This window comes from Amblyomma americanum, unplaced genomic scaffold (genome assembly GCF_052857255.1).
Source record: "Amblyomma americanum isolate KBUSLIRL-KWMA unplaced genomic scaffold, ASM5285725v1 scaffold_29, whole genome shotgun sequence".
Taxonomy (NCBI): domain Eukaryota; kingdom Metazoa; phylum Arthropoda; class Arachnida; order Ixodida; family Ixodidae; genus Amblyomma; species Amblyomma americanum.
In genome coordinates, this window is record NW_027526501.1 from 706,186 (window position 1) to 716,040 (window position 9,855).

A 9,855-nucleotide genomic window follows, 5' to 3' on the forward strand; every position below is an offset into this window, starting at 1 on the left:
GCATGTATTCGTGCTTAATACAACGAGACAAGCTGTTTTAGATCGAAACGAGCTAGATCTAAACAGATCGGCTTTGCAAGTGTCCATGTGATACGCGTCAAAACTTTTTTTCATAACTGCGCGAAAAGCATGTATTCGTGCTTAATACAACGAAACAAGCTGTTTTATAACCAAAACGAGCTAGATCTCAACACATCGGTTTTACAAGTGTCCGTGTGATACGCGTCAAAATTTTTTTCATAAATGCGCGGAAAGCATGTATTCGTGCTTAATAGAACGAAACAAGCTGTTTTAGACCAAAACGAGCTTGATCTGAACACATCGGTTTTACAAGTGACCGTGCGATACCCGTCAAAACTTTTTCTTTCATAACTGCGAAAAGCATGTATTCGTGCCTAATACAACGAAACAAGCTGGATATGGGATATGTGCGGGATTTGCAACTCGGCATCAGGGGGGACCCTCAAGGGCTGCCCAGTTGGCTTACTGCATAGCCCCACAAGGCTCCGCGCTGGATCCCCTTGGGCAGGCCCATGCCGGGCCTCCGTGGGCTAGCCCGTGCCGGGCCTCTGTGGGCTAGCCCGTGCCGGGCCACCGTGGGCTGGCCCGTGCCGGGCCTCCGTGGGCTAGCCCGTACTGGGCACCCGTGGGCAAGCCCGTACTGGGCCCCTGTGGTTTAGCCGTTCTGGTCCCAGTGGGCTTCTTAGGTGATACCTTGCGGGAGGTCAACAAAGGTAACCCATATAAAACCAATAGCTGTATGCCTATGGGCCCACCGACCCAATTAGACTTAAGGCCCACCTTGCCAACCCAGAGAGGCTTTCTTCACTTCATCAGTATTTTTTGTGTACATGTTACTACTGAAATTACAATGCAAGTAAGAACGCTTCTTATTTATTTATTTGTTTTTGCAAGACATTTTGGGCATTCTTGCATACAAAGCCCCAATTACTGGGGTGAAGGGTCCGCCCCTTCATCCGAACTTTTCGACCACCATCCCAGTCTCTCGCCCCCAGCACGAACGCAGCCACTCTGTTGTTGCCTTCCATGGTGGCTGTTGGGATTCTGCGCTGCATAGTAGATGTAAAAGTGAACAAATAAACACACACATCCAATTGATATTCAGTATGGTGGATAAAAATCACTTTCCAAAGTATTATAGTCAGATCTTTCAGGAAATGCTTCAAAGCCGTATGCAATGCTACAATGTGCAATGCTTGAAATATCAGCAAATTTCGATTGCTGTTAATATCCGTAACCATAATAAACATAAATATCCATAATAAGAATAACCGAAAGGTGCATGAGCCATTAAAGGAATATAGACACCTAAATTTATTGCGTGCTTTCTTCTGTCCAATGATGCGTTAGATAATAAAATACATGGATTACCAGGTAATACTTGCCTACAACCCCGCTAAATAATTTATAATCGAATTTCTTCTCTCATGCTGTTTTGGTTTCATCGACCGAACGCCGACTGTCGTCAAGTTGATGTTTTGGTCACATGATGCAACTAGAAAAACTAATATAATCACTGATATGTAGCTTTAATTGACTACGCCTTTTAATCCAGCCTCTTCCAAGACCTGGAATGACAAAAATGACCTGTCGGCAATAATATAACCGATTTTTTATGCCTCATGTGAATTAAACACCATCTACATGTCACAGTCATCGTTCGACTGATGAAACCGAAACAGCGTCAAGAAGAAATTAAATTGCAGAAAAACTGCGCATTGCGCTAGTTGGTGTTGATCCATACAAAAGCGCAAACACACACGGACAATGTAAGAGACGAGACACACAAAGCAGCGCTGAACTTACTACAGATTTTTTAAGAGGAAGAAGCACGTCATATATACACACACGAAAAAACAGCGCACATGTGCGATGTCAACAAGACTCCTAGTGCTAGTAAAAGGCAAAAACCGCTTTAAAAGCATGTGTGTATCTGCAGAACCGCTACCCACTATGTAGCATATTGACTTCTCGAAGCGATAATGTAACAGATGATGTACTCACGCACCCATTACTTTTTCTGATAATATGAAACGCCTCAGCTACTTCTCTAGTGCGCTGGTCAGAATGAGCGAACAAGACATCAGTATCGTAAAAAAATGGCGTACGTTTGCACGTGAAACAATGCTTAGCTAGGTTAGTTTCTTTCCTAAAGAATTAGCGTGCTCCATGAGCTGCACGTTAACGTAGCGGCCAATTCGACCTATGTAGGTAAGGCCACAGGACTGAGGGATTTGATATGCTACGCCAGTCTTCTCTTCTACGCCATCTATTTTCATGATTTATGTTGCAAGCATTTCTTCTGCGCCCATCATGCTTTCTTTGAACTGCCGCCCCCACTCTCTAGCTTGTTATGTGCAGGGAACAGAACCTTTGCCCCATGCTTGCTTCCCACTCTTTTTAATCCGGTGCGATAGCGTGTGGACATAAGGCATAACCCACTACCTTTCTTCTCCCTTCTTCCGAACTCTTTTCCAGCCCTGAGGTACTTGCAGACGATTTCAGCTCATGGAGGACTGTCTGCACTTGAAACGAGAACTGAGTCCCAGAAACCAGCTTACCTACATCTGTCTATTTGGGCTAAGAGACAGGACATCATTTTATGATAAGATTTCTTTACTGCCATGCCTAAGCATCCCGTAACGATGCCACTTTTTGCAAGCTTTGAATGAAAGGACCTGTAATTCGAAAGGGACTTTTCACTTCTAGGGGAATACTGCCAACAGACATGGTTTGGTTCGAAAGAAAATTTTAATTAAGGAACTGCAGGACTCTTTCTTGAAGGACTTCATGTGTGAACCTCAGCTCCAACCAATTACATGCAAAACTATGAACATTTGACACAAATTCGGGATTCACGGACCTAGCCAGCACCAGGTAATCATCCACATAACAGAAAATGCATATGCGATAAACGGCTAGATCAGTCTCAACTTTCATATCAACCCTGCTTAGATAAATGTTACTGAGAATGGGAGTTACCTTGGCACCTATGCACACACCCGATTTTTGCATATAAAGACGACCATCCCACTCAACAAACGTGTTACTCAGGTAGTAAGATAAGAGGTAAAGAAAGAATCCCATTGTGATTCCACACTCATTTTGGAACACGCATTCATCGCTCTCATCTGTAATACAATGCTGAACATACTGGATTAGTTCAAAGTGTGGAAGAGAATAAAACAAATCAACCACATCTACACTAAAACCATCACATAGTGCCCGCCTCTGATTTCAGAGGAAATCCGCTACTGCCTCAGAATTACAGTGGACGCCCAATAAACGAAACTCGGTTAAATGAAACTTACGGATAAACAAAATTAAGCAGGGTTACTTGGTTGGTTTCGTATATCTGCAGCAGTAAAATTCTTCGGATAATTGGAACACCACTAACGTGTTACCCTCGGCTAAACGGCACAAAAGATAAAAATTTGGAATCCTCCCGAGCGTATTTGTGCTCGCATATGTCAACCATGAACAAATTCTTCGCAGCCAACGCTATAGCCGGGACAAGCCAATCCAGTAAGTCGCTTGATAATCTTGTTTTTGTTGTCGTTCTGCGTTAGGCCTACGTGCGACCGGTGTTGTCGGTGCGTCGATGTGATGGAAAGCGTTAAGAAGCGGCCGCACAAAGCGCTCTTGCTTGAAAAGAAGTTACAAATTCTGCAGGAGCTTGAGCGAAGTTCCCTTTCAAGAACAGAAGTTGCGAAGAAGTTCGACATCCCGATGTCGACGCTTTCGCAGATCATGAAAAACAAAGACGTCATTCAAGGAGCTGTCAAGTCTGGGACCTTCGCTTCCAACCAGATGCGTATGAGGACGACACCGTATGAAGAACTTGAAAAGGTTCTTTTTCTGTGGTTTAAGCGTGCGCGGAGTGCCAGTTTTCCCATATGTGGACCAATTTTGGAGCAAAAGGCGCGAGAGATAGCCCTGCAAATGGGGTTGAGAATTCCTGCGTCAGCGACGGATGGCTTAGCAGATTTAAAAAGCGCCATGGTCTAGTCTTCAAAACCATCTCAGGAGAAAGTAATGCAGTGAATAGAGAAGTCTGCGCTGACTGGCAACGCGGACGGCTGCAGGAGATTTTAAACAGCTATGAGCCACGAGACGTATTCAACGTCGACGATATGGGCCTCTTCTACAAGGAGCTTCCATCGAAGACTCTCGCCTACAGAGGCGAAGCCTGTACAGGTGGGAAGCGCAGCAAAGAGCGCATTACCGTGCTGGTGGGCGCTAATATGGCAGGCGATGAAAAGTTAAAGCTGCTGGTGGTAGGAAAATCGAGACACCCACATTGCTTCAAGGGCATTTGAAATCTACCTATGGCCTACACTGCAAATGGGAGAGCGTGGATGACAACAGCAATTTTCGAAAATTGGCTGCGGGAGGAGGACGCAAGGTTTACGAGACAGGGCAGGAAAGTTGTCTTCATCGTAGATAATTGCCCTGCCCATGGCCAGGTGGGAGGGCTGAAGTCCATCAGCCTTGAATTCCTCCCTGCCAATGCAACTGCTGTCATCCAACCAATGGACCAAGGAGTCATCCAGAACGTCAAGGTTCACTACCGCCGCCAACTGCTTCACCGCATGCTGCTTTGTGCTGACAGTGGAAAGGATTATGTCATTGACTTGCTGTCTGCTATCCACATATTGGCCCGTGCCTGGAAACAAGTTCAGGCAACAACAGTGCAGAAGTGCTTCCACCATGCAGGCTTCGAAGCACACGATCCAATAGCCCATGAAGAGGCAGGTACTGCTGATGAAGAAGCAGACACTATACTTAATCAAATAGTGCCCTCTGCCCCTTTCTCACGACAAGACTATGAGGACATAGATGCAAATGTATGCACCTGTCGCGAGGAAAGCATTGAAGAAATTATTGCAGAAGTGCAAGCCGAGGACCACTCTTCCTCCAGTGATGAGTGCGAGGACCCTGTGCCCAGTGCGGTGCCAGACAGCGCAGCTAGGAATGCAGTTGCACTTTTGCTACAGTACTTTGAACGTGAAGGGAGCGCAGAATTTTCGCAAAGCCTTTCAAATATGCGCAGTTACTTTGTTAAAAAGCAACTGAAGAATGTAAAACAGGCCACAACTGATTCCTTTTTTTCTTCACGCCCAGGTCAGTAAGGGCTGGTGCAGTGTAAATAAATATTTCTACATGAAATATGTGTGCTTTGCTTAAATGAAACTTCTGATAAATGGAACACTTTGAATCCCCTTCAAGTTCCGTTTAAGAGGAGTCCACTGTAGATACGAGAAACGGATCCTTTACGCGAAGTGACGACAAATGTTTGCGAAGATAGATAGACACAAACAACTGCCAAGAATTGGCTCAGATACGCTTGCCCGGAAACGAACTTTAAGCTTGTGCATCTTAGCACTAAAGAAAATTTCTAGCACCGATACTGATGTCTTGTTCGCTCATTCTGACCAGCCCACTAGAGAAGTAGCTGAGGCGTTTCATATTATCAGAAAAAGTAATGGGTGCGTGAGTACATCATCTGTTATCGCTTCGAGAAGTCAATATGCTACATAGTGGGTAGCGGTTCTGCAGATACACACATGCTTTTAAAGCGGTTTTTGCCTTTTACTAGCACTAGGAGTCTTGTTGACATCGCACATGTGCGCTGTTTTTCCGTGTATATATATATATATATGACGTGCTTCTTCCTAATAAAAAAAATCAGTTGTAAGATCAGTGCTGATTTGTGTGTCTCGTCTCTTGGTCCGTGTGTGTTGGCACTTTTGAACCACCACTATGCAATTAAATAATAAATTATTTAGTGGTCGTACATGTATAGAATGTCTAACGCATGGTTTGAAAGAAAAAAACGCACAAGCAAAAATTTGGTACCTATAGTCCTTTATATTTGGATGGCTACTCAGTAATTGATAACGGATGTGCTGAAAACCACACCAGGCAGATTGAAAGTAGCTTTTTTCTGCAATTAGATGATGTGTTCACAAAGTGTCTATAACCTTCAGAAGATTCACATGTACTCACCAAAAATTGCGCTGTACAGCCGTAGGTTCTTAAATGCTTCTTTTTCGCCCCGCCTCTTCAATGTGTACATAAGGGCCACAGGAGTCTTCACTAGTCTTCATAATAAGTTTTGTAGCCTCATCAGCTGGCTCACTCCCAATGAGTGCTAGCTTTTTGATCTGAAATAGAATATACAGATTATACAAAGTGAACTATGCCATGAAAACCATACATTGAACCATTCATAAGACTCCCTCTTCGAGGAACCATGTGAAAGTCAACAAAAAATCAGAAGGATGTAGAACAGGATAATACAGAGGACTCAGAGACCTATGATCACAGTGGTGTGACTCAGCTTAATGATAAAAGAATTCTCTGTTGTCTTCTAAATGCCCATCTTTGCATCATCATATTAACTTCCTTTTATGCACGACTCAATGGCATACACTTCCCAAACAATAAGACAAGAGGGAAAAAGTGAAGCCATTACTTTAAGGCCACCTTGAACCATGGCAAAATTGTAGTCTGGAGCTAAATGAGTGATGTAAGAACATAACCGTCAGCAGCCACTATGAACAGCAAGGCTAACGCTTGTGCTAATTTCTTGTAGTAGGCTAGATATTATATACAGCAAATTCTCTTTCAAATACACTGGTACAAAATGAAGCTTTCAGGTCTACAAATCCAAATGCAACATGAGGCAATTTCGAGGTCCCAACTTAATCTGAAGTGGACTCACCATATGTAGAGGGCTCAAATTAACCTACAGCTGAACAAAACACTATGCATCAAAATTATATTGAAAGGAATCAATACGTTGCCAGTAGTTCATAGGCACAATTGAAAGAAATGCCATATACCCAGTCGAAAAAAAACACCCGCCAGTTTCTGGTGTTTACACCAAACTTGCTTTTTTAGACACGGGTTCTGGTGTGACCGTGTCTGGTGTTCCGACCAGACCAGGATTTTCAGACACGGGTCCTGATGTGGCGTAGTGTGGTGTGCTTTAGTGTGTTCTGGTCTGGTTTTCTGTGCTGTGACCCGGTTGTCTAATACCGGCTCTGGTGTGGTTTCGTTTGGTGTTTCCTGGTGTGGTCGATGTACCATCCGATTTGGTGTGGTTGGTATACCGTAGAATGTCTTGATTGAGATGCTGTGAGTTTGGACATACTATCGTGAGAAAAATTAAGAGATCCCAGCGAATGCATGCCAAATGGTGTAAAACAGCAAGCACTCCTGATGTCGAGTCAGGTGCACTAACATCCATCAATCTCGCTGCGCCGGCCTTGATGGCACGAGCATTTCATCAGATGGCACCTGCACGCAGTTAGGCATAGTATGGCACACACTCGCAGCGTCATAATTTTCCACATGATTGTACACTGGAGCATGCACATAACCACATCATTTCTGTTCTTGCCGAAGAGCAAGCACGTATCGTTAAGAAAGAAAAAATGCTCACATTTGCACAAAAGCGTCCTTAGCTTCATTGGTAGACAAAATTGGCAGTATAGTCAAGATGGAGGCCCCAAGCTATATAGCGTGCGTCTTTTCTGGCAAAGTCGAATAGGTTGAATTTCCCTGATAGCAGCTTGACTCCAGCTGTGTAGCAACAATGCCTGAAGAACAACAGAACAAAATCACGAATTTGTGTGAAATACACAATAATAATCACGGTGCAAAGACAACCAGCAAATACTGCTATTAAATTTAGCTCAGTGGTGCAATTATACAGTACACATTCAATACGACTCGCAATGCCTCTACAGTAAATCAACTGACTTCTGCTTTATAGTAAATCAATGCTACTCACATAAAGCAGCCCACTTGCATTAATTTGCTTGAAATCAGTATCTGGATGAGCAAGTATTTCACACTTTCATTCACACAGTACAACGATGAACATGGACAAGAGGGAAGACACCGAAAAACACTTTGAGGTCCCTCCTCCCTTGCCCCTGTTCATCATCATGCTGTGTGAATGAAAGTGTGAATTATTGCGTTGTGTTTTTCTTTTGTATTCATAGCTAACTGCATATATTTACAATACAGTTGGGTACGCCTGCATCATAATCTGAATTCGTCACATTTTGGCATTGCAGCTGATATTGAGCATGACAGTCCTTCCAACACAGTCAGGCTTTCTGAGACAATCAACAGCACTCTAGCATCTTCGGTAATTTGATTCATTACCAGGCTCAGAGATACTAATACTTGGTAGCCTAGAGAAATAAATTGATATGGAAATTCTACTGCTGCAGAAAACAAAAATAAAAGAAATTAAGGAATTACAGCAATGATTACAAGATGCCCATAAAGATGGGCACAAAAAGGAGACAAGATGTAGTTCGACTAAAAAAAATATCTGATGCGAGTATATTTCAGGGTGACAAAATCCATGTATTGAGACTTTATGCGCACAGGGTGCAGAACTGTAAAGCACTGCATGACTGGCTGCATCTATTTAGAAGACCATTCCTCTTAATTTCTTCCAAAAAAGTGGCAGCAAATCATAAAAAGCCGACTGCGCAAATTTATTTTCAGCTGAATGCCACATACAAAATGACAAGGGTGGAATGTTAATGATTCGAAAGGAAATCTTAAACAAGATGCGATGAACTCTGGCACTGGTAAAACCCCAACAGAAGCGCAAAAAAAAGCTGCCAGATTATTTTTCCTGCTGAATGTATTAAAACCAAAGCTGCCTGAGCGCACGAGTTTTGTTTAGGTATAGCTTGCTATGCACATCCTGAGCCTCTGGTGCAGTTGACTGCAGAGTACCTGCAGACACTTGCACACATACAAAACCCACACTAGATTCTGCGTACTGTGCATTGCCCACTATAGTGCCTAGCACGCCCTGTCTTCCAGTGAGATGCACTTCTTTTGGTGCATCCAAGCATTAAGGCTCCAGTTATAAAAAATGTCTGAGTTGATAATGAGTTAAGTGAATAAGCTTAACAAGTTGACTGGTTCTAAGCAGGCAGATCACTTGCAAGATCCGCTTCTCACAGCAAGGCAGAAAACAATAATGGCTTCAGGACACTGTAGTGCAGGGCTCCAAATTAGTTTAGACCAAGTGGGGTTCGTTAGGCTTCGCTGACATTGTATGGCAGACCGGCACCTTTTCCAAAGTAGCAATGTTTACTGCCACACATATACGTAACTCACTAGTCGCATGATTCCTCCGAACATGTATGCAACAAAATATTGCAACCGCTTCGAGCAATCTCTACAGGCCCCGCTGGGCCGTCCCTGCTAAGTGTGAAAAAAAGTGGCTAAGATATGCTTTGTCATATTCAATGCTACAAACTATTTTTACAAAGCATGCAGCAAAGCTAGCAAAAGAGTGCTCAAGCACACCTATGCTCGAGTAAAAAGTAGCCAAAATCTTTTTACATGTAAAATGAAGTAGCTGAAGTTAGAACATGACTTGTAAAACTGTATGCATAACAGCTAGACAAGAGAGCAGAGAAGGTAAGGGCAAACAGGGGTTCATTATGGGCTATATGATGGACTCTAACAGTCACTTCCATCATGGCATCTGACAGTTAAACAATAGGCCAGCTAGCATTCAATTCAAGCTTATTTTCATGCAAAATGCTTTCAGTGATGGCTACAAGTTATAACATACAAACTTTCGTTGTTAAGTAGAGGCAACCAGAGGATTCATGATGGCAAATGTGGCGGCACCCACGTATGCCTATACTGAATCAGCATCACTTAGGCCTCAGTAGCTAAAATCCAAGCTTCAGGGCAAATGACTGCTAAGTACCGTTCATCTTCTGTTTCCATGGCATGAGAAGTACATATTCACTAAAAGTTGTTCATTATGAGTAATTTCAC

At 43.3% G+C, this 9,855-nt stretch overlaps 1 long non-coding RNA gene across 1 annotated transcript; it reads right to left on the minus strand.

The window, feature by feature from the left end:
- Positions 1-872: 872 nt before the first annotated feature.
- Positions 873-7,562, minus strand: LOC144112023 (uncharacterized). Its single transcript, XR_013310177.1, has 3 exons — positions 7,472-7,562; positions 6,031-6,188; positions 873-1,070 (listed from the first exon to the last, which is right to left on the minus strand). It is a non-coding gene; the product is annotated as an uncharacterized LOC144112023 (long non-coding RNA).
- Positions 7,563-9,855: the final 2,293 nt, after the last annotated feature.